Below are 27977 nucleotides of genomic sequence, written 5' to 3'. Positions count from 1 at the left end.
TTTAGGTCAAATTTTTTTACCTCTTCCCTATATTATTTTCTATAGTTTATTTATATATTGTTTTTCCTATTAGAGGGTGAACTACTTGAGGGCAGTGACTGTTTTATTGCCTTTCTTTGTATCCTTATTATTTGCTTATTAGCATGATGCCTGGCTCATAATGAGCATTTAATAAATGATTTTTAATTGACAAACTGATGATGCTGTTTATAATCATCCATCATTCTTTTAAAGATTTGTGCAGGTGTTTATATTCTAATGTGGTATTGGCTTTGGCTGCAGTTATTATTTAGTTCAATGTTTGTGATCCAAGGTATTTTCTAAGTTCTTTTGTTCACCTTATAGCAATTAATTTATGTTCGTTTACTTCAGAATTGAATGATTATAAGTGATGTTGATGTCATTTCTATTGTCCATTTCCTATTTTTGTTTTTAGCTTGGTCAGGGTTAAATATTCTAAAGTACGTATCATATTTTTTCTCTTTACTATTTACTATTTAAAAAATTATTACAAATTCTTATCTTGGCCCTGATGAGTAATAGTCTGGCTGTGCACATACAGATGACTCATTGATAGTTCTCCTCCCAGATCCATAAAAAGACTTTTCCTGTCAGGGTACAATAAAGTAAGTCATTTTTGTGATGTTGTTGAGCTTGTCATATCTTGGAACCTTCTGATTTTCTTTCTTTTTTCTTTCTTTTCTGTCCTTCCCCCACCTCTCTTCCCACCCCCTCTCCTCTCTACCTTTCCTTTTTCCTCTGTCTTTCTTCCCCTTTTCATCCTTCCCTCCTTTCCTACTTTCCTTCCTTTCTTATTTGACTTTTAAAATCTTTGATGCACTCTCCCAAGAAGGCTCTTTGGGCTTGAGACTAATTCATATTCCCCTTGAGGCTTAACATATAGGGATTTTTGTCCTTGTCTGTGTTGCTGTTTTGGTCTTCCCTGTTAACACAGTAATTTTCTATGATTAAAGTTCTCTTTTGTTTCTTGCTCATTTAATTTCTTTTTGTCTTTCTTTTCCCAATCCCCCTCCTCTCTTTGTGATATTTAACCTCTGCTCCTCTGGCAAAAGAAGTGCTGTGCCAAGCTTCTTGTGTAGTTTTGAGTTTTGGCTTTCAGCACAAGTGCTCCTTGTGTTTGGTGACTTGTTAGAGTGCTGCAGGTAACCACACCTAGTCTTGCCTGTTGTTGCCTGGTTTCCCTGGCTTGGCAACATTCTATCTGTGCTGGGACTGGAGGTTGCTTCACTTGTGTACTGTACTACTGTTTTACTGAGACAGGATTTGGTTGCTGATGATTCTTCATAAATTCTGTACTTCCAGACTTAGTTCGAGGGAAATTGGGAGAACTCGAGCAACTTCCTGGCTTGTCTCCACCATCTTGGAGTTAAAAACTGTCCCAACCCTCTCCCTCCTTTCCCCCTGCCCCCTTTTCATAATAGAGATAGACTTTTGGAGAGATCACTGATTTCAGTCTCCTGATTTGAGATAAGAATAGATTTTTCCTTCCCATCAGAGATAAGAATCTGTCAAGAATCTTAGGAAAGGAGATTTTGCAATCTTTAGAAACTCCCTCCCTCCCTCCTTTCTTCCTTCCCTAGTTCTCTTTCCTTTCCTTTCTCTGCCCATATTAGATATTTGTTCTATTGAGTTGATAAAGGCTCTCTGCAACAAGGCAGAGAGCTAATTGAGATGGAAGCTGAGTTTGGGCTAGAGAGGAAAGGTGCTCTTTGGTGATAAGGATAGAAAAAATTTGTGTGGTAGAAAAGTATCATGGAGAAATGGTGACAAAAAAGGATCATAAGGAAAGAAGAATATATACAAAGAAGACAAAGAAGAGTTATGATTTAAAGTTTGGAGTTGAGGGTGGAAATGAGTATATATTATAACTAGTGCCATTGACAGGAGGAGAATTGTTCAGCTCTTTGGAGTAGAGAAGCCCTCATTGGTGTAGAAGGACCAGTAAGGCTAATGAGATGGATATGATTTTATATTTACATGGAAATTAAAAAGTCAGAATTTTTGTCTCATATCTTAGAAAATTTTGAAAAAGCTAAAGTTAACCTTGCTTCTTCCTTTTTTCCTATCCTCCTCAACTCCCAAAAAGCATATTTAAAAAAAGGTAGGGATAATCATATGCCAAATTAGCTTTTCTTTCCTCTCAAACACACACATAACATAACACCACACACATGCGTGCACACACACACACACACACACACACCCCATTCTATTTGTCATATTTGAGGCTTTTTAGAGGGGGTATAGAGGAGAGCACTTGGGATAATTATGGAAATATAAAAAAGCAGAAAATAACATTCCCATTTAGAAATGAACATTTGGAGCCATAGAATATGGGTTTTTTTTCCTTTTAGCAAACTATCTCAGCTCAGTGGTGCCATCTTCAGGTTTTAAAGATGCCAACATTTCTCTGTGTGTAAGATAGTTTTTGGTAGAGAGAAGACCGTAGTTATTTTTTCTGCCCATTCCCAATACAACTAAGGGGAATTTCTCAGGAAACCTAAGTATATTATTGTATAGAATATTCAGGGTCCCACAGGACAGGAATAAATAAAAAAGGTTTTATAGTTCACAATTTACAAAAGCTCTTAGTATTTTCATTTTTCTATCTAGAAGATAGAGGGTATCTTTGTGTTCTGTGACATGGCCCTTTTCCTGCATAAAATTTTTTTTGTTCTAGGTCTTGCTGATCAGTTCTAATTTTATGCTCATGGAATTAGCCAGCTTGAACTACCCTTTCTGAAACAAATCTTCTCCAGCTTTTCCTTGTGACAGTCAGGTATCGGAGCCTATGCAAAGACTTTATTCCATCTGCCCCTCCAGCTAAGTCATCTGTTCTTCTGATACTCTGGCTATGTCCTGGGAAAGACAGTTTAACAAACATGCATTTACTCTCATGGGCAAGGAAGATGAAACATAGCTGTGTTGGAGTAGTTTATGTTTTAGAAGAAAGATACACAGATAACTATGATACAAAGGAGAATACAGTAATCACAAAGAAGCTGAGGGTTGAATATTCCCAGAAACTTGCAGTATGACAGATGTAGCATTTGAGCTTTAATTGGGCTTTAATGAATGGAGAAGAATTTAAAGGCATGAGAAATAGTGGGAGCCAAAGTTTGGAGAGAGAAAAGGTTAAGTTGAGAATGTGGGATGAATGGGAAGTAGTTCTATTTGGCTGGAATACAAGAGTAAACATGATAGAGTGTAGCATAAAATTATATGGTTATACTTGGGGGATATTGCAGTTTTGGTTCTAGACCAACAGAATAAAGTGAGTCACATGACTTGGTTTCCCAGTGCACATAAAAATTATGCTTATACCATATTGCAGTTTATTAAGTGTGCAGCTATGTCTTTAAAAATGTCTACCTTAATTAAAAAAATACTTTGTTGTTAAAAAATTCTAACCATCATCTGAACCTTCAGTGAATTGTAATCTTTTTGCTGGTGGAGTTTCCTGTCTTGATGTTGATGGCCACTATTGGTTAAAGATTGGGATGGCTAACAATATCCTAAAAGAAGACAATAATGAAGTTTATTGCATCTACTGACTCTTCCTTTCATGAAAGATTTCTCTCTAGCATATGATGCTAATCACATTCCTTACAAACCTTGTTATTGCTTTATCAACTAAGTTTATTTAATTTTCTTCAGTATTGTTATGTCTCAGGAAATAGGGAGGTACAAGGAGAGGGAGAGAAATGAGGGAATGGCTAGTTTCTAGAGCAGTCAAAACACATACTGTTGTGTTTTATTGTTAGCTGTTATTGTTTGTTCATTGATTGTTAGCTGTTTTATATCGATGCAGTTTGTATTGCCCCAAAATAATTATATTACAACATCAGAGTTATAGATAGCTATGATGAAAAATTTGAAATATTGGGAAAATTACCAAAAGATGATACAGAGACATAATGTGAGCACATGCTGTTGGAAAATGGGTACCAATAGACTTGCTTGATTCAGGGTTGCTATAAATCTTCAAATTGTAAAAAATTGAATATCTGTGAAGCATAATAAAATGAAGTGCAGAAAATGAGGTGTGCTTGTACTGCAACAGTAGTAGGTTGGAGGCAGATTGTGGAGAATAGTATTGCAGTCAGGTAGAAAGATTGGTAAGGTGTGAAGTAAGGACAGGCTAAGTTTGTATCTTTCCTCATCATGAAATTGGGCAAATCATTTAACCTCTCTTGATTACCTGATGTTCAAAATTGGAATAATAATTGTACTTACCTCACAAGATTATTACAAAGATCAGAAGAGATAGTTTATGTAAAGTGCTATGTAAATCATCAAGTACTAAATATTAGATATATCCCCGGATCAAGAGTTTATACTTTTGATTCTTTAGGGAGTAGGAAGCTACTGAAGGTGGGTTTTTTTGTTTTTGTTTTTGTAGAGGACTGAGGATCAGAATGAGATTTAAGAATTGTGTTACACACATGGAAGATAGAAAAATAAGCCAGTAGATTGGAGAGACTCATTAATTTAGGTTTTGACTTATCCTGGAAGAAACTTAAGAAACCACAGCACCTGAATAAGAATATTATTAATAAGATCACTCATGCATTAGGTGGAATCAGTAGTCTCCAAGTTTGTTTTCTCGTGTATCTTATTGTATCAATTTTTTTTTTCAAAACAGACCCCTAATTTATGTCTATTATATAATTTACTATTGTATTATTAAATTATATGTGCATTAAATTTCATTGACAAAAGTACTTTTTAGTAAGCAAATTGCAATTGAATATGCTTCTGTGTTTTTAAAAATATAGTTTGACACACATATCCTTTTTGCTAACCAAAACTTAAGTTTAAGATATCTTGATAATAGTGATGGCTTTATGTTAGTTATTCTTTTATCTGAAGGCACAGTGTACATGTATGATAAAATTTCTCAGTCCTGTAGATTTAAATTGATAGTGGACGTTAATATATATTTCAAATGTTAATGTTAGTCTATATTTCAAATAACCTATAATTTTAGATTTTTTGGCCAACTTTTTGTCAGCTGTAATTTATTTCTGTCTTTTATTAAGACAGTTTCCATTCTTTGTTTGATTGTATTTATGATGTTTGTATTTTAAAACTGTGGTTGCCTTTTAAACATTAATTTGTCCTTTTATTTATTCATTCATTCATTTATTTATTTTTGAGGCAATTGGGGTTAAGTGACTTGCCCAGAGTCGCATAGCTAGGAAGTGTTAAGTGTCTGAGGCCAGATTTGAACTCCTGATTTCAGGGCTGGTGCTCCACCTAGCTACCCCCAATTTTTCTTTTTTTAAAGTTAATTTGTACAATATAATTATTTAAATTCCCTTAATTGGGTACATGCAAATAACAGTAAACCGTCACATACTGAAGACAAATGAGTAAAGGTAACATTTGTCAATCTGTTTTTTCTTTTTTCTTTTTTAAAAAAATTATATGATAATTAATTCTGATATATGTGGCTCTTTTCTTTCTTCCTTTTTTTTTTTAATTTTTATTTATTTATTTTTTAAAATAACTTGTTATTGACAGAACCCATGCCAGGGTAATGTTTTACATTATCCCTTGCCTGCACTTCTGTTTTGACTTTTCCCCTCCCTCCCTCCACCCCCTCCCCCAGATGGCAAGCAGTCCTGTACATGTTAAATAGGTTACAGTATAGCCTAGATACAATATATGTGTACAGAGCCAAATAGTTCTCTTGTTGCACAGGAACAATTGGATTCAGAAGGTAAAAAATAACCCGGGAAGAAAAACAAAAATGCAAGCAGTTTACAAACTATTCATTTCCCAAGGTTCTTTCTTTGGGTGTAGCTGCTTCTGTTCATCCTTGATCAATTGAAACTGAGTTAGATCTTCTCTTTGTTGAAAGAATCCACTTCCATCAGAATACATCCTCAAATAGTATCATTATTGAGGTATATAATGATCTCCTGGTTCTGCTCATTTCATTTAGCATCAGTTCATGTAAGTCTCGCCAGTCCTCTCTGTATTCATCCTGCTGGTCCTTCCTTACAGAACAATAATATTCCATAACATTCATATACCACAATTTACCCAGCCATTCTCCAATTGATGGGCATCCTTTCATTTTCCAGCTTCTAGCCACTACAAACAGGGCTGCCACAAACATTTTGGCCCATACAGGTCCCTTTCCCTTCTTTAGTATCTCTTTGGGGTATAAGCCCAGTAGAAACACTGCTGGGTCAAAGGGTATGCACAGTTTGATAACTTTTTGAGCATAGTTCCAAATTGTTCTCCAGAATGGCTGGATGTGTTCATAATTCCACCAACAATGTATCAGTGTCCCTGTTTTCCCACATCCCCTCCAACATTCCGCCTTATCTTTCCCTGTCACTCTAGCCAATCTGACAGGTATGTAGTGGTATCTCAGATTTGTCTTAATTTGCATTTCTCTGATTAATAATGATTTGGAGCATATTTTCATATGGCTGTAAATAGTTTTAATTTTTTCATCTGAGAATTGTCTGTTCATATCCTTTGACCATTTATCAATTGGAGAATGACTTGTCAATCTTGTCTTTTCAATTAAATGCTCTTTTTTCCTGGTCTGACATGGATCAAGTGAGAGCTCTAATGTCTATCCATATGTTAAATTTTAATAAGGCTTAAATTTTTTTTTGATGACAAATATAAATATATTAATTTTCTTCTTGTATCCTAGTAGATTGTTGGAGCAGATTGATTCAGATCAATGGTCTCTGGGCAAGAAGAGATGAAGGATTGAATGAGATTGTGTGGAATAGTGGTATAGTGGAATGGAAGTGAAAAATATTGTGGAAATGGAATTGATGGAACTTGGCAAATATTTGATTGTGTGGAGTGGAAGAAAGAGAATAATCAATGATGTTTGAAGATGACTTGGGAAAGTTCCTTATGAAAATACTTCTGAGAAATTACCTTTTCTTTCTTTGGGATTTAAAGTTAACTCTTACCATTGTGGTTTTAAACCTATCTTGGAAGGTTGTGTGCTGTAGACTATCTTAAAGCTTTTCCTTTTTTTTTTCCATCTGAAGCTGAGAGAGGAAATGGAAATGAAGCCTAGTAGAATCTGGATACCTTTTATGTTTAGCTAGGGATTACTGGTAGTGCTGTATAAAGGAATTTGTATTTTAAATGTTTTAAACTGGCGTCTTAACCTCAACATATCCAAAACTGAACTGATTATCTTTCCCCAAACCCTTCCTTCTTCCTAACTTCCTCATTACTGTGAAGGGTACCACCAGAAAGTCTCCCACTCATTCTGTCTCACAATATTGCCCTCAATTTATTACTTTCTCACCCCATATCCAGTCATTTGTCAAATTCTATCATTTCTATCTGTATATTATATCTTGTATACACAACTTTCTCTTCTCTGACAGTACCCAACCTTGGTATAGGCCCTCATTATCTCTCACCTAGACAATCACAGTACCCTGCTGGTTTGGTCTCTCTGCTTCAAGTCTTTTTCCACTCAAATCTATTCTTCACTGAACTGTCAAGTTGATTCCTTCCTCTCATTTACCAATTCAGGCAAGTCCAGTCCCTATTATCTCCAAGAGCAAATATAAAATTTTGTTTGATTTTTGAAATCCTTCATTACCTTTCCTATTTTTTTCTTTCTTGTTTTTGTATATGTTATTCTTTTCCATGTCATCTTTGACCCATTGACACTGGTCTTGTTGCCGTTCCTCGCACAAGATATTCTCAGCTCTATGTATTTATATTTTCCATCTTAATCTCTACTCTACTCCCTGATTACTTTCACGTTTCAGCTGAAGGTGTTCCCCCTTTTCTTTCTAAAAGTGATAGGGCTTTCCCTCTGAGATTATGTTTTATATGCAGTATGTATATATGTGTATAAGAATATGTGTGCATATGTAGTTGTTCAGTCATTACAGTTGTTTGTGGCTCTTCATGAACCCAATTGCAGATTTTTTGGCAAAGACACTGGAATGGTTTGCCATTCTCTTCTCTAACTTCTCTAACTTATAGGTGAGGAAGCTAAGGTAAACAGGGTGAAGTGTCATGTCTAGGATTACACAGCTAGTACGATATTGAGAACAGATTTGAAGAGTCTTCCTGACTTTGTACTCTACATTCTTTTTTTTTTTTTTTTTTTTTGGTAAAAGAAGATTTATTTATATTATTTAATAGAGCTTTTCATTTTCAAAATTTATGCATGGATAATTTGACAACATTGACCCTTGTATTTCAGATTTTCTCCTCCTTCCCCTCACCCCCTTCCCTAAATGTCAAGCAGTCCAATATATGTTAAAATATATGTTAAATCTAGTATAAATAAACATATTTATACAATTCTCTTGCTGCACAAGAGAAATCAGTACATTCATTCTCTTAAATTTTTTTAAATAGTATTTTATTTTTCCAAATTTTTGTAAAGATAGTTTTCAACATTCGTTTTGTAAAAGTTGGTGTTCCAAGTTTTTCTCTCCCTTCCTTACCTCCCCCCTCCCCAGCACAGTAAACCATCTGATATAGGCAATATATATGCAATCTTTTAAAACATATTTCCATATTTGTTGTGCAAAAAAAAAAATCAGACCAAAAGAGAAAAAATCCACTAGAAAGAAACAAACAACAACAAAAAAAGTGAAAATATTATGGTTTAATTCATATTCAGTCTCAATAGTATTCTTTCTCTGGATCCTGTATTCATTCTATTGCATTCTATAGCATGTATGCATGTGTGCATGCACACATGTGTATAAGCATGTTGTCTCCCCCAATAGACTGTTCTTTGAGAGCAGAGATTGGTTTTTGCCTTTATTTTTCCAGGGTTACAGGTCTGGACCATAATAGATGCTTAATTATTGATTACTGTACTAATGTTTCCCTTGGCTGCCATGTTCTCTACTTGGCAAGGACATAAAATGTTTGTAGTCTGAGGTGATAAGACAACTACTTTAACATTAAATTTTTGATATTAAACTAATGAAGGAAATTGTTATAATCAAGGCTAATATCTTTGTTTTTTCTATTTTCTGTTTATCATTATGGTACCTTGGGGAATAATTCTTAATGAAGGTATTAGACATTGATTTTAATCTTTGTTCTATCTGGTTAAATTGCCTATATCCATAGATTCTTATATATAATTCTAATATCAGAAAGTATTATTTCCCATGAGTTAAGATTTTGATAATTTCATTTTTGTGATGAGTTGATATTTTCCATTTTTTGTCTCTCCTAAGAAAGTATTGATAAACATGAAATTTCTGATTAATCTTTAAATCTTTGACCTTTTTAATATCTTAAGGCCCAGAGGAGCTTACAAAATAGAATTTTTTGTACTTCTTCATTCTCTACAGTAAATGTTGATTTATAAGTCGGGGCTAATTTTCCTCCTTTATATTCATTATGAACACTGCAAAATATGACCCAAATGTCTCATGAAATGTTTTAATTATAATGAAATCACCTAACACTTTTGGTAGCCTTTCCAAGGACTTGTAAGCTATATTTTTTCATTGAGCTTCAGGTTTCTTCTCCTTTGTTTATTTATTCATTCATTTATTTATTTATTTACTTACTTATTTATTTATTTATTTACTTATTTATTTTTTTCATTTATTTATTTATTTATTTTTTGGATGCCTCTCATAATGAAGTCTGCCATGTTGATGTATCTTGATTCTTTTAGTAGAATCTCAATTTTTGAGTTTCGGACAATAATCCTACATATATGATATCAATAAATGTTAGTCTGAAGACTTTCTATAAAGATTCTATCATTCTTGGCATGCCCAGACCCTTTTTTACCCTATGCAGAGGGCTGCATAGCACTGACAGCATTCTTTTTGTTTCATGGATTGTTTTGGCCAAAGAATTCATTAGCTAGAAGGAAACTTACTGATGATATACCCCTTTAGGCATAGTGCTTTTTTCTCTTCAAGTCTATACTTAGAACACTTTGATCAACCCTGCCTGCAGCTTACACTATATGGTCATTTTTTCTGAGAACTCTGGGTTACCCTGATGACTTAATGAATGGGACTTTGTGGAGTTTGAAATTAATTTTTGTCATATTAAGTATTTTAAGGTAATGGCAGCTAAGCACCCTTGATTATTTGGCACTAAATTTTGTAGATGTCTCCTATTTTTAAAAATTTATATTTATTTATCTGATTTCTCCTCAGCTCGTTTTAAAAAATTATATTTCCATGTATCTTTGAAATGTAAATGTTTTACTGGATGGAATCCCCATTTTATGAAAGTTTGTTTGCCTTGTTGGAATCTTTTATATTTGTAGTATCATTCTACCTATTTTTCCTGCTCTTTTAAATCTTTATTGTCTCAATCTCCCCATTTCTTTTTTTTAAATTAAAATAAAAAAAAGATTGCATATTTTTAAAATATATGCAATAATAGTTTTTAACATTTACCCTTGCAACTTTTTTCTCCCTCTTTCCTTCCCCCAATAGCAGCAAGTAATCCAATATATTTTAGACATGTGCAGCTTTTCTATACATATTTCCACAATTATCATGCTGCACAAGAAAAATCAGATCAAATAGGGAAAAAATGAAAACAATTTGCAAGCAAATAACAAAAAAGGTGAAAATCCTATATTGTGATTTATATTCAGCCCCCACACCCCTCTTTCTGAATGCAGATGACTCTGTTGGAATTGACCTGGATCTCCTATTTTTGAAAAGAGCCACGTCCATCAGAGTTGATCATCACATAATCTAATTGCTGTTACCAATGTTACCAATGTTACTCACTTCATTTAGCATCAGTTCATGTAAGTCTCTCCAGCGTTTCTGAAATCATCCTGTTGATTGTTTCTTAGAGTAGAACAATAATATTCCATAACATTCATATACTTTAACTTATTCAGTCACTCTCCAACTGATGGGCATCCACTCAGTTTTCAGTTCCTTGTTTCTACAAAAAGAGTTGCTTCAATTTTGTACATGTGAGTTCTTTTCCCTCTTTTATGATCTCTTTGTTCGAGCAGTAGAGATGCTGCTGGATCAAAAGGTATGCAGTTTGTTAGCCCTTTGAGCATAGTTCCAAATTGTTTTCCAGAATAGATGAGTCAGCGCACAACTTCACCAACAATGAATATATTCTTTATACACTGCTTTTGTATTGTCTCCATTTTCCCAAATCCCCTCCAACATTTATCATTATCTTATCTTAATTTGCATTTCTTTGATCAATAATGATTTAGAACATTTTTTCATATGAATAGAAATGTTTTTGATTTCTTCATCTGAAAATTGTCTTGAAAGAGGCCATTGCAAAAGGAGAGATTGGAGCTACATGAAAGATGGGGAGGGCAAGATTGTTTAAACACTATGATCTTTTAAATATTTACTGGGAAGATGTTTTCCTACCTTTCTAGCCTTTTATCAATCTTAAAAAGTCTTAGATAAAGGCAATTATAGCACTAGGGACCTTCAAATTCCACTTAGGGAATAAGTTATTGAAGTTGTGTGTTTAAAATTTTCTCTCATTTTAATGATCATAACCTATTTACTTAAAATATCTACATTTACATTTTATGATTATAAGTTTTTTTTTATCCCTGGAGCCAAGTCTAAATTTTTTATATTTTAAAATTCAGTTCATTAACTGTATAATATCTGGATGTTACTAATGCAGCTTTGATTTGTATATTAAAAAAAATCTAACTGAATTTTTCTTTTTGGGAAGATGTGTAAACTTATAATAGGCATTTGGCATTTTATGTTTTGGAAAGTAGAACAAATCTACATAAATTTCTCTGCCTTTTGCCTCTGCTATGTTCATAGATTCCAGAAGGGCTTCCTGTATGGACCTCAAGCCTTGGAGGTAGCAGAATATTCAGCAGAAGGTAAAGAGGAGTGCTGCCTTCTGGTGTCATTGTGTGTGTGTGCTGGGTTGGGTGACATGACATAATGCTGCTTTTCAGGAAGGATGGCAAAAATATTAACAATTTAAATAGTGACCTAACATATGATACCTAAATCCTTATAAAATGAAATTATCTTTAAGTCTTTGAACTTGAATATCTTGACTTCTGCCCTTAACGAATAGCATCTCTTAATTTTGCTTGATTAAGATAATTACGAAAAAAGAGAGGTTTATTGTGATATGTATTATTTAACATATTTTCCTTGCAGTAGTTCTTCATAGTTAATTGAGAGATAATCTAGATTATGGCTAATTTAATAGCAAGTATTTTTACTATAAGAAAACTTTACTTAAAATTTTATTATATGAAGGAAAACTTCAGAAAAGAGAGTTTTTAGCAGCATCAAATTCACTAGCCAAAAAGTTTGTTTTTTATTGTAATTATGCTAGTTTCTTGTCCTTTGAGTATTCAATATTTTTCTCTCAGGTTTCTTTCTTTCTTTTTTTTTTTTTTTTAATCCCTGGAAGGGGAAAACATTTATAAATTCCTTTTTATGTAAGTCTTAATTATTCCTTTACATATTAGTAAATGTGACTGATAGTTTTTGACTTCTTAATTCTGGTTAATACTTTTTATATTTTAGAGAAAGAGTTTGACTTTGAAATGCCAAATGAAGATAATAATTTTTGTGAATTCTTGAAATTGATTATAAAACTTCTTTTGGAAATTCATGAACAGCATATTTTTTGGGTGTTTTTTGTTTTTAGTGTATATTAAAAGTTACATATAAAACAAATTTTTACATTTGTTTTTAAATTCCAGATTCTCTCCCTTTTTTTCCACATGGAGAAGTCACTTGTGAAGTTATGCAAAACATTTCCATAAAAGTCACATTATAGAAGAAAACATAAAAACTCTCCCCCAAAAAAAACTCAAGGGAAAAAAAAGTGTGCTTCAGTCTATTTTCAGTCTTTTTTCAGTTCTTTCTCTGGGTATGGATAGTAATTTTCTTCATAAGTTTTTCAAAGTAATCTTGTGTAATTGTATTACTGAGAATAGCAGTCATTCACAGTTGATCATCCCACAACTTTGCTATTACTGTATACCAGTTTCACTTTGTTTGAGTTCATGGAGAACTTTCTAGGTTTTCATGATGGCATCCTGCTCATCATTTCTTATAGAACAATAATATTCCATCATAATCACATAACACAATTTGTACAGCCATTCCCCAATTGATAGGCATCCCCTCATTTTCTAATTCTTTATCTTAAGAAAAGAACTACTATAAATATTTGTGTATGTATAATTTCTTTTAAAAAAATCTTTTAGGATTCATTCTTAGAAGTGATATTGTTAGGTCAGAGGATATGCATGATTTTATAACCCTTTGGGCTTAGTTCATGTCTTTTGATCATTTATCAACTGGGGAATGACTACTTTTAATAGATTTGACTCAGTTCTTTAAATACTTGAGAAATGAGTCTTAATTAGAAAAACTTGCTTCCATATTCTTTACATAATTACTATTGTTAATTGTATTCCCTTCCCCTTTATTCTATTTCCTCTTTCTTTTCATCTTGACCATCCTCAAGAATGTTTTACTTCTGACCTCTCCCTTTCCCAATATGCCTTTTCTTCTTTTACCTCCTTCCTTATTGTATCTCTTTACCATTTTACTTTTCTGCAAGGTAAGATAGATTTCTGTATTATGTATGTTATTTCCTCTTTGAACCAATGCTGATGAGAGTAAAGTTTCTCTCCTTTCTCTTTCTTATCCTGTACTGTAAAAGCTTTTTATTGCCCTTTTATGGCAAATAATTTATGTTATTTCCCTTGTCCCTTTCCTTTTCTCGCACTGCATTCCTCTCTCATCCTTTAATTTTATTATTTTTTTAGATATTGTTCTTTCATATACATCTCGTACCTCTACCCTTTCTCTCTCTATTCCTTCTAACTGCCATGATAATGAGAAAATTCTTTTGAGTTTCAAGTATCATCTTCCCATGTGGGAATGTAAATAAATAAACCTTATTAAATCCATTATAATTTTCCCTGGCTAATAACTTCCTTATATTTTTCTGACCAGGTAGCACACTTTTTAAGAAAGATATTATACTCTCCATAAACTATTCCTGGATAGATTAAACATTTTTGGTAGAATTCTTCTTGGAGATATTCATATGAAATAATTCTTATAGTTCTTCAATCATCTGTTCAAATGATATTTTTTATCTTTATTCTACTTTGTTGATAGCCAGTGATAAAAATTATTTTCTATTGTTCATCTACCCAATTTTCCAGAATTAAAAATGTATTATTATGGATTTCTTAAAAGGTAATTCTAAACATTTAATAAAATTATCCATATGTGATTAATGAACTGGTAAATAATCACTTTTCTAGGTGTTGGGTCTACAAATAAGTAATAATACAAGTGAGCAACTTAAGTTCTAATGAAGTAGATGAATACTTACAATATAAATTTAATAATAGAAAAAATAGTAATAAAAAAGCAGCAAAAATAAAGTGACTGAATGGTAGTTTGAGAGGGAAGACCCTAGAAGTTGGGGAGAAATCAAGAAAAGTTTCCTTTAGAAGATGGTGCTTGAGCTGCACTTTTATTTATTTATTTATTTAAAATAACTTTTTATTGACAGAACCCATGCCAGGGTAATTTTTTACAGCATTATCCCTTGCATTCACTTCTGTTCCTATTTTTCCCCTCCCTCCCTTCACCCCCTCTGGCCCAGATGGCAAGCAGTGCTTTACATGTTAAATAGGTTATAGTATATCCTAGATACAATATATGTGTGCAGAACGGAACAATTCTCTTGTTGCACAGAGAGAATTGGATTCAGAAGGTATAAATAACCTGGGAAGAAAAACAAAAATGCAAGCAGTTTATATTCATTTCCCAGTGTTCTTTCTTTGGGTGTAGCTGCTTCTGCCCATCTTTGATCATTTGAAACTGAATTAGCTCTCTTTATCGAAGAGATCCACTGCCATCAGAATACATTCTCAAACAGTATCGTTGTTGAGGTATATGATAACTTGAGCTGCACTTTAAAGGAAAGGAGTAAATTTTTGCTACGTAGGATAGCCAAAACAAAGGTATAATGTCATCATGATAAGAAATGACAAATCATTTTAGATGGGTTTTAGAGTATTATATATCAAATTTCATATAGCAAATATATATATTTGACAGTTTATATATCAAATGAGGCTGAAAAGATAGGTTATATACAGATCATGAAGGACCTTAAAAGTTTAACAGGAATTTATGTTTGATCTTAGAGTAAAAGGAAGTAAGGAAAATCAACTTAGCAGAAAATTATCAATAGGATGAACTGGGAATGAAAAGAAATTTTAGGTAGGGAGATGAATCAGTTTCCTTTTGAAATGGAAATGAAAGGCAATGAGAACTTGAAATCTCTGTCAGTAGTTGTGTTAGTGAAAAGGAGTTGGATGCAAAATGCTTTGGTAGAAATGTTAAAATTTTTCAATTGTGATACATATGCTGAGGAGGGAAAATGAAAAGTCTAGGTTGGACTGTATTGTTATGAACCTGAGAGACTGGAAGGGTGGTATTGCCATGGGGAAACATAGCAAAATTTGATAGCGAGGAGGGTTTGGGGGAAAAAAGATGTTTAGTTTGGGGCATGTTGTATTTCAGGTGTCAGCTAGTTTGAAATGAAGTTTGGCAGTTGGTGGTATGAGACAAAATATAAGGGAGAAAATGTGGTTTAATATGTATATGTGTGTGTATATATATATATATATATATATATATATATATATATATATATAGATAGATGTATCTGTTCTGTAAATCATCTGCATAGAGATGATAATATCCAAGAATCTGACATTTACAAAAGCAGGAGAATAGAAGAGGAAAAACAAGAAAGGGCCCAAGACAGAATAGTATGTTAAGGAACATTTATAGGTAGGGAGTATGATGCATGTGAAGAACCAGCAAAGGAGATTTAAAAAAAATGGGGAGACAAATATGAATTAGGGAAAGAGAATAGTCATTTATTAAACACTACTGTGTACTGGTCATTGTGCTAAGTGCTTTGCATATATTTCAATTGATGAGAATGAGGTGACTAAGGAGAGTAATAGAGTAACAACCCCCCCCCCAAAAAAAAAAAAAAAAAAAAGAAAGGTGGTCACTAGCATCAAATTCAGTAGTCAAGAAAGATGAAGACTGAGGAAAGACCATTATGAGGAAAGAGAAGGTTCTAATCACCAAGCACTACTCTGTGCCAGGCATTATGGTAAGCAGTAGAGGTAAAAAGAAAGGCAAAAAACGGTTGAAAGTAAAAAAGGCAAAAAATAAGGTTCCCACATTTTAATGGGAGAGACAACACATACATAGCTATGTACAAACAAGACACATGAAATATAAATTGGAAATGGCTTCAGAAGGAAAGTATTAAAGTGTTTTTTTTAATTTAAAAATTTTTTTTCAGTCTTTTAAAAAATTTTAATAATTATAACTTTTCATTGACAGAACCCATGCCTGGGTAATTTTTTATATTATCCCTTGCACTCACTTCTGTTCTGACTTTTCCCCTCCCTCCTTCTACTCCCTCACCCAGATGGCAAGCAGTCCTTTACATGTTAAATATGTTATAGTATATCCTAGATACAATATCTGTGTGCAGAACCAAACAGTTCTTTTGTTGCATAGGGAGAATTGGATTTAGAAGGTAAAAATAACCCGGGAAGAAAAATCAAAAATGCAAGCAGTTTTACACTCATTTCCCAGTGTTCTTTCTTTGGGTGTAGCTGCTTCTGTCCATCATTGATTAATTGAAACTGAGTTAGACCTTGTCTTTGTCAAAGAAATCCCCTTCCATCAGAACACATCCTCATACAGTATCGTCGTTGAGGTATATAATGATCTCCTGGTTCTGCTCATTTCACTTAGCATCAATTCATATAAGTAGAAAAGTATTAAAGTTAAGGAAGACTGGGAAAGACTTCTTGTGGAAGGTGGGCCGTTAGCTGGGACTTGAAGGAATATAGGGAAGTCAGGAGCTGGGTCTGAGAAGAGAAAGAATTTCAGGCATTGGGAAACAACTATTGGAATCAGGAATTGGAATGTTTTATGTGAGGTACAACGAGGAGACTAGTTTCACTAAATGAATACATGGAGGGGAGTAAAGTGTAAGAAAACTAGAAAAGTAGGAAGAGATCAGGGTATAAAGGACTTATAAAAGCTAAAGAGGATTTTATATTTGATGCTGGAATTATAGAGAACCATTGCAATTGATTGTGAGGCATATAATTACCTAATCAGGTAATTTTTATGCTTTTTAGGAACATCAATTTGAAACTACTGTTTAGGAACATCAGTTTTATAGTTGAGGGTAAGTTAGACTAGAGTTGGATAAAACTTGCGAAGCGGAATATTTGGAATAATCAAGGTATTAGGTGGTGAGTTTATGCCCCAGGGTATTAGTGTATTAGATTAAAGGGGGAGAATACAAAACATAATTTGAAAATAGAAATATCAGGACTTGGTATTTGATTGGATATAGATCTGAGAGGGAGTTGGGGACATCCAACTATAAACTTGAATGATTGGGAGGGATGGGGAACCCTTGATAATACAAGGTAAATTAGGAAGAGGGGAAAGGGTTTTTTGTTTTTGTTTTTGTTTTTCTTTGAGGCAACTTGGGTCAAGTGACTTGCCTGGGTGACACAGTAAGTGTTAAATGTCAGATTTGAACTCAGGTTCTTCTGACTTCAGGATTGGCATTCTGGCCACTGTGCCATCTAGCTGCCCCCGTTTGAGATGGCTACAAGAAATTGGAGATGTGTTATTGAAAGTCTGAGGAGCAGTATTTGCATATAGATGATGGTTGAATTCATGAGACTTGATTGGATGAAATCACCAAGTAGAATAAAAGAAAGAGAAGTATGCCCACAGGTGGTTGGTGTCATGTGGATGAAGTACACCAGTGTGTACAAGAGATTAAGAAGGAATAATTAGATAGATGGGAGGAGAATAAGGGAGTGTGGTCCCCAGAGTAAGAACTGCAGAGAGGTTAAGGAATAATGAAGACTGAGATCTAGCAATTAAGAAATCATTAGTAAATTTGGAGAGAGCAAATTTCCATTGAATGATAAGGTCAGAAGCCAGCTTGTAGATATCAAAAAGATAGTGAGAGAAGAGGATGTGATTGTATATAATTGTATAGCCTTCATCCATAAAAGGGAAGATAGATATGAAACAGTAGCTAATAGGAATGAACAAATTAAGTAAAGGTTTTTTTTTTTTTTTTTTTTTTTTTTTTGAGTTTAGTGAAGACTTATTCTACTCACATTTCCTTTTCTACAAAGGATGTAGAGCAGGGAACCATGGAAGGTTTGAAGAGGGATGAAAAGCTTTAGAAAAGATGGTATAATGAGGTGTATATGTGGGATATGCAGTGAGAGTCCAGTTAAGGCTTTGTAAAATGAATTTGAATGGTGCTATTCAGCACCGGTTCCTGATGTTTTTCATCAGCAGTATATGAGTGGGAATGAAGGCAGGAGATAGTGAAAGTTGTCCATCCAAACTAAGACTTAACAATGTAACCTCTTTGACAGGATAAGGGACAAGAGAATTGAAAGAAGAACAATATTGAGTTAAGCTGATTCGGATTGGAAATCATGGTGAAGAAGAGACTTGGGAAGTGTAAGGCAGAGGGAGAAGTGGAACGACAATGGACCATGGAATTTTAAAAGTTCATGAGCATCAGTGTTTCATTTGTGTGTGAAAACAAGATCAAGGATATGACCTCAGGGTGGTTCTGATGGGGTGGAAATAATAGGTCATAGAAAATAACTAATAACTCAACTAGGAGGTTAAGAGAGTTTAAGGATTTGAGGAGAAGGGGAGACACTGAACTAGGAGCTGAACTCATTGAGGGAGGAAAGAGAATGTCCTAGAAGTCAGTAGGAATAGCCACTAGAATCTTGTTTGAGTTATGAATATAAATTTAATGAACCTCAAAAAAGGGGAAGTTAGTAAATGGTGGTGATAGTCTGCACATGACACTGGGGACAAAGCAATATTTAAACTCTTCCATCGCAGTTAATAGGTATAATGCATAATACAGGTATGTATGAAGCAAAGTGCAACCAGTGCCAGAAAGGATAGCCAGGGAAGCTATGTCATCATCAAGAGGGAGTCTTGTGTCAGTAATTGAAAAAAGGTGGGAACAATTAGAAAAAGAAGAGGTTTAGGATGAAAATTTTGTTGTTAACTTTGGAACAGGGATTTCAGCGAGCACAGTGAAAAGCTTTGGGAGATTTCAAATGGGATGTTGATGGGACTTTAGGGGGATAGGAATAAGGGAATGAATGGTCAGTAAGGGATATAGACAGGGAGATTGGATAATAGCAGCCAAATGGCAGTAAAGTTGAGATTTCCTGTGATGGGAAGGGAATGACAGGTTGGGATTATATTAATCATTGAGAAACTTGAGTGACCATAGGTTCAGCCAGGGGAAGATTTGTTCCAGGGCATCAGGTAGTAATTGGAAAGAGAATAGTGCAGTAGTGTATAGTTGGAAAGAAGATGAGGAATTTGGGTGCAAGAAAATGACTGGAGTTGTAGGTGGCCACTTGTCTGGAGTGCAATTAAGTGCTTGTACTGAGAGGCTAGGAAGCCCTACTGGGCAGAGTTAGACAATAGGACTTCACTTTTAGGTGCCTGGAGTGCTTCTATCCATATCTAATGGGAGGAACCCCTTTCTCATCTAATCTGAGCATTAAGTGGGTCTTCTGGAGGTTAGAGTGAAAGATGAAAGGCAGGACAGAAAAGGCAAAGAGGGAAAAAAAAACCAGAAGAGAAAGGAAAAAAATAAAAAAAAGTAAACATAGTATGTGTTACATTTAGTCCACATAATTTTATGTCTAGATCTTGGTGCCATTTTTCATAAAAAATTTATTGGGATTGCCTTGGATCACTGAACCACTGAGAAGAACCAAATCTTTGAATTGTAGGTGACAATTTTGTTGTTACTGTTTGCCCAGCCCAGCCCAGTCCAATCCAGCTCAGTTGGACTCCTCCAATTGGATAACTCGATTCAGTTATTGAGAGTAACCTCCCTTTTTATATACTCCCCCCACACAATGGCATTGAAGCTTCTTGTGGGAAGAGGGGGCTGGATGTAAAGGTAGAAGATATGGTACTATACTCTCTACAGAGCAGAGTTTTGGCTGCAGCCCAGGACTTGAGGCTGCCAGGAGTCCTGGGTCCTCTGCCAACTGACTCTTGGGCTCCCACTGCTGTTGCACTACTGCTCCTGCTCCTGATGTTTCTCCTGCTGAGCTCTATGCACTTCCAGTCCTACTGGGCCCAGGAGACTATATGTGGCAACCATATTATCTGCAGAAATTACCCTTTGATCTGTCCTCCAACATGCACAATTGTAAGCATATTAGCTCCAACCTGATAATCATTGGGGACTGGGCAGTACTCCTGGATGATCTCCTATCCCTATGATACAAGTGAGACTACCACCAAATGCAAAGAGTGCTGAGCAAACATCAAGTGCTAAAGCATTTTTTTTCTTGTTGAAATCTATCAACTTTGTCAAGTTGACAAATTTTGAAGGAGAGAGTGCTGAGGTACCGCTGTTATTGGATGCCTAAATACTGGGCCCAAATACCCTTGTGGGAATATTCTAGCATTTGAAGGTTTTTTTCCTTCTTGAGTACCTCTCTGAAGAAGTTATGATCATTGTGCCAAGGCTTGTGTTTGAAATCATCCACTAGAGGCAATAAAAATCTGAGATTTATAATTTGAAACTTTTCCTAGGAATCAGGAAAAACATACCTTGGTTCACTCCTTATTCCTTTCATTCCTGTGTAAGGAAGAGTTTCAAACTCTCTTTTCTGTTTTTACTGGAAAAAGTAGATCTAAATAAAAAGTTTGTGAGTTGGACTTATTTAGATATAGTTAGGATGCACTTACCTGTATTATACAATGTATATCGTTGTTGAATTTTTCCTTTGTGTTAGTTGATACTCAAAGATATTGATGTAAATTAAAAGGTATAATCATGGGTTTTTTTCTTTCAGGTGTAACTGAAAGATTATGGCTTATAATGTAGCTGTGATGTTGAAGAAGTACTATCACCGCAATTGACATTAGCTTTTGGGAACTAACAATTCCAAATTTCAATGAAAAGGAATTTGCCATAGCAGGATCTTTATTTGTGAATTCTTTTTTTTTTTTGATTTGGCAAAGTGATAGTTTGCTCTTCTTTAGGACATAATATCTTTAAATGTTTATATTGATTTTGATATATAATAATGGTTTTTACTTTTATGATGAAATAAAACTTCTTCAATCCTGAAATAATTACATATTGGAGGGAGAAATTTGAAAAATATTATTGAGGGATCAGCATATGATTTTGGGCATATGAAATTGAAAATAATGCCACATATTTTTCCATATATAATATAGATATCTATACATAATATAGATATAATTGTTGGCTTTTTTTTTTTTTTTGGAATGGGCACTATTCAAGGCAGATTTTGATGTCTATTTATTATTGTTCTTAGCTGTACTTTGGTGTTCTCAGTTGCTTAGCTGTAAATACCCCAATTGTTGTAATTGGAAAATAACTAAAATATTTTGAAAGGTAGGAAGGATAATTTTTATTGTGTCCATTCAACTTTGCAATTTCAAAAGTATTGGAGAAGAATACTGTGGTAGGAGTATCTGCTAGAGTCCCCTGCCATGTGCAGTCACCAATTTTTTTTTTTTCTTTAAAAACTATTTAATTGGTTCTTGAGACTTAATTGATTCAGGGAACTAAAGGTTTGGCATATTGATATAGATTTCTGATAGCTTGAGTACAGAAAGCCACAAGGAGCTTCTAGGTACTTTTTTAATGCTTGACTATCTGACCACTAAGGATAATTCAGAGGCAGGAGAGAACTTGGTGTTCATTCCGGATAGTTTCATTGAATATCCTTTCCCTGTTATGGCTAAATAAATCGTTTTGTTAATTGTTAGATGATCTATGAATGACTGATTTCATTTCAGTTTTGAACAATCAAGATGACTCCTGGATTTACACAAATACATTAGGTTTTTTATTAAAATATTTTTTCTTACTATAATTCATATAAGCTTTGAGGATTCATCTCAAGTCACATTCTCATAGTTGTATCTTGGGTCAAATTTTTTTTTTTTCTTGAGGAATTGTGGTATCTTTTTCTATCATCTACTTAATCCTCCATTGGTATCCTTTTCTTCCTTCCTTCCAGTACAATTGATATAGTCTCCTCCCTTCCCTCTAGACATATTCTTTTACAAGTTCATACAGATTCTGCTAGGAAAATGGCCTTCAGCACATAATGTGAAGGGGTTATTCATAACTCTTATTTACAGAAAGTTTTTTTTTTCTCATTTGTGGGGTTCTTAAGATATTTTCCTTAGGCATGGTGTATTTCTTTGCTGGACTTTCTGTAGAGCTGTGAATCTGTCTGGTCTGTTCTTAGTTTACAAAATAGCCACTGTCCTCAGGTGATCTGGAGATGATGCTATGGAACTGCTGACAAGATGAGAAGTTCAAAAGGAGAACTCTGTCAAAGCTGAGGCCTCTTCTCTCTCACTTCTAAGACAGTTCTTGCTTTTCTGAATTTTATTGAAGGGCCACACAATTCTGAACTAGGTTGATAATTTATATGAATAATTTCCTCAGTCTATCTGAACCCTTATCCCAGTAGAGTGCCATTATAATTTAAAAGTACTTTTAACATTTAGTCCTAAGTTTGAGGGTGATTGATTCAGCATCTTATCATTCATCCTAACAACTTTATCCTAACATTGATATCCTCTTCTTACATCAGTTAAGTTTCCCACTGTATCCTTTCTTCCCGAAGAGCCATCCTTCATGTTTTTTTTTTTAAATTTTCAATAGTATTTTATTTTCCAAATACATATAAAGATAGTTTTCAACATTTATTTATTTGACTAATTATCTATTTATTTTTTTACTGATGCAGTTGAAGGTAAGTGATTTGCCTAAGATCACACAGCTAAGACATGTTAAGTGTTAAGAGATCAGGTTTGAACTCTGGTCCTTCTGACGTCAGGGCTGGGGCTCTATTTACTGTACAACCTAGTTGCCTCTATATTTGTTTTTAAAACTTTTGAGTTCCAGATTCTCTCTCATACCCACCCTCAACCCTTATTAAGAAAGCACATGTGAAAGTATACAGAACAACATTCAAGAGAGAGAGAGAGAGAAAGAGAGAGAGAGAGAGAGAGAGAGAGAGAATGCTTCAGTCTTTATTCAGACAGAATCAGTTTTCTGAGTATGGATAGGAGATTTCATCATTAGTTCTTCAGACTAGTTGTGGAGCTTTGAGAACAGCAAAGTCATTTTCAATTGATCATCCCAGAATATTGCTATTTTGTTGTTACTGACTACTCCTTCCCCCAATATGCCTCTCTTTTATCACTCTCCCTCCCTTCCCATATCCCATTCCCCTTCTATTTTCCTGCAGGATAAGATAGATTTCTATGCCCCTATTGAGTTTATATGTTTTTTTTTTTCTATTTGAGCCAATTCTGATAAGGGTAAGATTCACTCACTTCCCCTCTCCTTACCTTTTTCTTACCTCTTTTTTTAATGATAGATCATTTGTATGTTTTCTACTTCTCCCTTTCTCTTTTTCCTAGTATGTTCCTCTCTATCTACTTGTTATTATTTTTAAAAATTATTCCTTCATATTTCAACTCACATCTGTGCCCTCTGCCAATATATACTCTAACTAACATAATAATGAGATTGAATTACAAGAATCATCCTCCCATGTAGCTCTGTAAATAGGTAAACCTTATTAAGTCCCTTATGATGTCACTTTCCTAATTATCTCCTACTTCTCCAGAATTCTGTATTTGGAAAACAAATTTTTTCAGCTCTTGTTGTTTTCATTCAAGACAACCTTTTCCTCAGAATGATTATACTCAGTTCTGCTGGGTAGATGATTCTTGGTTGCAAAACTAACTCATTGCTCTCCTGAATACCATACATCAAGCACTCTGGTACTTTTAATGTTGAAGCTGTTAAATCTTGTATTATCCTGACATAGTGATTCCACTATGCTTGAATTGTTTCTTTCTGGATGCTTGAAATATTTTCTCCTTGACCTGGGAGTTCCGGAATTTGGCTATAATATTCCTGGGAGTTTTTATTTTGGGATCGCTTTCAGGTATTGATTTGGTGATTCTTTCCATTTATATTTTACCTTCTGGTTATGGAATATCAGAATCTTTGATAAATATCTTTGATAATTTCTTTTTTTTTAATATTTTATTTTATTTTATAATAACTTTATATCGACAGAATCCATGCCAGGGTAATTTTTTTTACAACATCATCCCTTGCACTTGCTTCTGTTCCGATTTTTCCCCTCCCTCCCTCCACCCCCTCCCCTAGATGGCAAGCAGTCCTATATATGTTAGATATGTTGCCGTATATCCTAGATATAATATATGTTTGCAGAACTGAGCAGTTCTCTTGTTGCACAGGGAGAATTGGATTCAGAAGGTAAAAACAACTCGGAAAGAAAAACAAAAATGCAAATAGTTCACATTCGTTTTCCAGTGTTCTTTTTTTGGGTGTAGCTGCTTCTTTCCATCATTTATCAATTGAAACTGAGTCTTTGTCAAAGAAATCCACTTCCATCAGAATACATCCTCATACAATATAGTTGTCGAAGTGTAAAGTGATCTCCTGGTTCTGCTCATTTCACTTAGCATCAGTTCATGTCTCTCCAAGCCTCTCTGTATTCATCCTGCTGGTCATTTCTTAATTGATAATATTCCATAACATTCATATACCACAATTTACCCAGCCATTCTCCTATTGATGGGCATCCATTCAATTTCCAGTTTCTAGCCACTACAAACAGGGCTGCTACAAACATTTTGGCACATACAGGTCCCTTTCCCTTCTTTAGTATTTCTTTGGGATATAAGCCCAATAGAAACACTGCTGGATCAAAGGGTATGCACATTTTGATAACTTTTTGGGCATAATTCCAGATTGCTCTCCAGAATGGTTGGATTCGTTCACAACTCCACCAACAATGCATCAATGTCCCACTTTTCCCGCATCCCCTCCAACACTCATCTTTATTTTTTCCTGTCATCTTAGCCAATCTGACAGGTGTGTAGTGGTATCTCAGAGTTGTCTTAATTTGCATTTCTCTGATCCATAATGATTTGGAACACTCTTTCATATGAGTGGTAATAGTTTCAATTTCATCATCTGAAAATTGTCTGTTCATATCCTTTGACCATTTATCAATTGGAGAATGGCTTGATTTCTTATAAATTTGAGTCAGTTCTTTATATATTTTGGAAATGAGGCCTTTATCAGAACCTTTAACTGTGAAGATGTTTTCCCAGTTTGTTGCTTCCCTTCTAATCTTGTTTGCATTAGTTTTGTTTGTACAAAGGCTTTTTAATTTGATATAATCAAAATTTTCTATTTTGTGATGGGTAATAGTCTCTAGTTCATCTTTGGTCACAAATTTCTTTCTCCTCCACAAGTCTGAGAGATAAATTATCCTATGTTCCTCCAATGTATTTATAATCTCGTTCTTTATACCTAGGTCATGGACCCATTTCCTTTGATAATTTCTTGAAAAATGATGTCCAGACTCTTTTTTTTGATCATGACTTTCAAGTAGACCAATAATTTTCAGATTTTCTCTTTTGGCTCTGTTTTCCTGGTCAGTGGTTTTTCCAATGAGATATTTCATACTTTTCCCCTATTTTTTCTTTTTTTTGGGGGAAGAGGGGATTGCTTTACTATATATTTTGTTTTCTCATGAAATCATTGGTTTTCATTTGCTCATTTCTATTTTTTAAGGGATTATTTTCCTTAGTGAGCTTTTGTACCTCCTTTCCCAATTGACCAATTTTGTTTTTTAAGGCATTCTTTTCCTCATTTTCTTTTGCACCTCTCAGTTCTTTCCCCAATTTTTCCTCTGTCACTCTTACTTGATTTTCAAAATCCCTTTTGAGCTCTTACATGGCCTGAGCCCAATTTTTTGGAGGCTTTGGATGTAGGAGATTTGACTTTTATCATTTTCTGAGTGTGTGTTTTGATCTTCCTTGTCATTATAATAACTTTAATGGTCAGAAATCTTTTTTGTTTCCTGCTTTCTTTCCTATCCTGTTACTTAGCTTTTAACTTTTGTTAAAGTAAAAACTGTGTAGTAAAGTAAAAACACAGTAAACTGTGTAGTGGGTGCATTGTACTAACCTTCGGAGGTTTTGTGCAGCTTCTTTCAGAAATCCTTCAAGGAATCTGGCCCACATGGACTCTTTTCTGCCCTGGAGCTGTAGGAGTGTTCCTGCTGCACTTTAGTTGTAAGATCTAGTGTGCAGGCTGGGGCTGGGGCTGGGGCTTCACTAACTGGGTCTGCACTGGGATTGCACACCAGACCCCCATCCTGTTGCCACAGACCTTCTCCACTGACCTTTGTAATCCTCCCTGGTGTCTCTGGGCTAAGGGGTCTGGAAGCCAGTTGTACTGCTGCTGATTAAGAGGACTGGCTGGGATTGGGGCTGTGGCTGTGATGGTGGGCCATGGGTTTTTGAGGGCGCGCTGATGCTTTACACTTGCTCAAAGCCATTATTTAAAGGAATTTGGAGCATTTTGAGGGAGAGCTTGAATAAGTTCTTGTCTCTGCTCTGTCCCCTTGCCTCTGCCTCCTCAACACTTATTTTTGTAAGATTTTGTGTTCCAAATTTTTCCCCCTCCCTTCTTTTCCCCAAGATAGTAATCAGTCTGATATAAGTTAAATTCTTTTAAACATATTTCCATATTTGCCATGTTATACAAGGAAACTCATGCCAAAATGGAAAAAAAATCACAAGAAAGAAAAAACAAGATGTGAAAATACTTTGGTTCCATTCATATTCACTCACCATAGTTCTCTCTGGATGTGGATGGCATTTTCCATCCCAAGTCTATTGAAATTGCCTTGAATCACCTCACTGTTGAGAAGACCAAGTCCATCACAATTGATCATCACATAATCTTGTTGGGACAGTTTATCTCTTGATTCTGTTCACTTCACTCAGCATTACTTCATAGAATTCTGCTCACCTGCTCGTCATTTCTTACAAAACAATAATATTCTATTACATTCATATACCATTACTCCCCAACAGATGGACATCCACTTAATTTCCAGTTCTTTTCCACTACAAAAAGAGCTGTTGTAAACATTTTTGGATATGTGGGTCTTTCCCCCCTTTTATGATCTCTTTGGAATACAGACCCAATATTGGCTGGATCAAAGGGTATGTAGTTTTGTAGTCCATTGGGCATGATTCCAAGTTGCTTTCCGGAATGTTTGGATCATTTCACAACTCGACCAACAATGGCTCTTCAATTTGGAACTATGCCCAAAAGACTATAAAGCTGTACATTTATTATATTTTGCTGTAACATTTCATCATTATTTCCATATACATATCAATCCACCTATCTATCTAGATATCTTTATATTACTGGCTACAGATAGCTATCTCTATTTGTAGATACCGAAGTCTATATCTATATATAGTTGTAGTCATTGTGTGTGTTTTCCTAGTTTACTTTACATCAGTTCATATTTTTTCCTTTGCTCATTTTCTACTTTATTTATGGTTTGTTACAGAACATCAATTATCCCTAGATTAGTTTGTTCAGTCATTTCCTATTTGATGAACATCTTATTTTCTTTCTAGATTTTTTTTACTACTTAAAACAAATGCTGCTTATTAATAGTTTGGTATATGAATCCTTTCTTTTTGTCATGAAGGGTATTTGAATAGCTTGGGATCTTCTGGTGGAAGCTAGACATGACTTTAGAATGGTTTGACTAATTCATAGTTCTACCATAGTCTATTAGGTCAGCTACCACACAGACAATAAATAAACTATTTAATTTGAAAAGGCTACAAGCCAAGAATAAAGTGGAGGGAGAGTTGGTGCACAGCTTTTTGGTTAGAAGATGATTGTACTGTCAATGCAATTTCTGAAACTGAGATGCCAGG

General features: G+C 34.5%; 1 protein-coding gene across 3 annotated transcripts in view; it reads left to right on the top strand.

Moving 5' to 3' along the window:
- Window positions 1-27977, top strand: part of CDK19 (cyclin dependent kinase 19) — a 228641-nt gene that overhangs the window by 32153 nt on the left and 168511 nt on the right. Inside the window, exon 2 of one of the 3 annotated variants that reach the window (XM_051997542.1) lies at window positions 11802-11863. The exons of the other annotated variants lie outside the window; for them this stretch is intronic. The gene's annotated coding sequence lies outside the window, so the exon portion shown is untranslated. The remainder of the gene's footprint in view (window positions 1-11801; window positions 11864-27977) is intronic. 3 annotated transcript variants of the gene reach the window in all.

This window comes from Antechinus flavipes, chromosome 4 (genome assembly GCF_016432865.1).
Source record: "Antechinus flavipes isolate AdamAnt ecotype Samford, QLD, Australia chromosome 4, AdamAnt_v2, whole genome shotgun sequence".
Classification (NCBI taxonomy): Eukaryota; Metazoa; Chordata; class Mammalia; order Dasyuromorphia; family Dasyuridae; genus Antechinus; species Antechinus flavipes.
The sequence above is the reverse complement of the archived record's forward strand: the minus strand, read 5'-3'. Positions and strand labels throughout refer to the sequence as shown.